This window comes from Haliaeetus leucocephalus, unplaced genomic scaffold, assembly GCF_000737465.1.
Source record: "Haliaeetus leucocephalus isolate CR32 unplaced genomic scaffold, Haliaeetus_leucocephalus-4.0 Scaffold228, whole genome shotgun sequence".
In the NCBI taxonomy this organism is placed as follows: Eukaryota; Metazoa; Chordata; class Aves; order Accipitriformes; family Accipitridae; genus Haliaeetus; species Haliaeetus leucocephalus.
Window position 1 is genome coordinate 8,944,974 of NW_010972664.1, and position 711 is coordinate 8,945,684.

Below are 711 nucleotides of genomic sequence, written 5' to 3' on the forward strand. Positions count from 1 at the left end.
GCGCGTCCCGGGGCGCCGGCGTGGCCAGGGCCCGGTGGTGCCGCGGGGGGCAGGGGCGCGATGCGTGGCGGCCCCGCGGCAGCACCTGCCAGTTCTTTCTCGGCTGGTTGTTAAGTCAGAGGACGCGACTCGCCTTTGTTGAGGGAAGGCACGGCGCGGCGCGGCGTGGAGGCGACCGGCACGTGGGGATGCTGGAGTTGTGGTGGATGACTCGGAAAACACCTTTGATTTGGTCAGTGCCGACGTATTTGGGTGGAGGAGTAATTACATCAGCCAAAAATGAAGTGCTTATGACTCGTGTAGGTGGAGAGTAGGTACAGGGCTGTGGAGCGGTAGAAATGGCAGGGGTAATGCTTAACTTTGCTGTGCCTTATATTCTTACAGGGCAAGGAGTTCTACGTTTCACATAGCCTTCTGAAATGAAAAGATCGTACGCATTTCCCAAGGTAGCTCAGTGTGTGTAGATCCTAGGCGTGAGCAGTGATGGTATGGCACCTGAAGATACCTTTGGTTGGCAATACTTGCTTAGTGGGTAAAACTTTGCAAAGTATTTCAGTAGGAATCATTAAAGAAGCCTGATGCCTTCTCAGTTCATATGTCTGGAAAACTGTGTAACACTAAGGCCATCCGGAAGGAGGCTTAATAGGGAACTGTGCTGAGTGGTATGAAACCTAAAACTTCTCATTTCCAAATACCATTGTTTGGATTGGT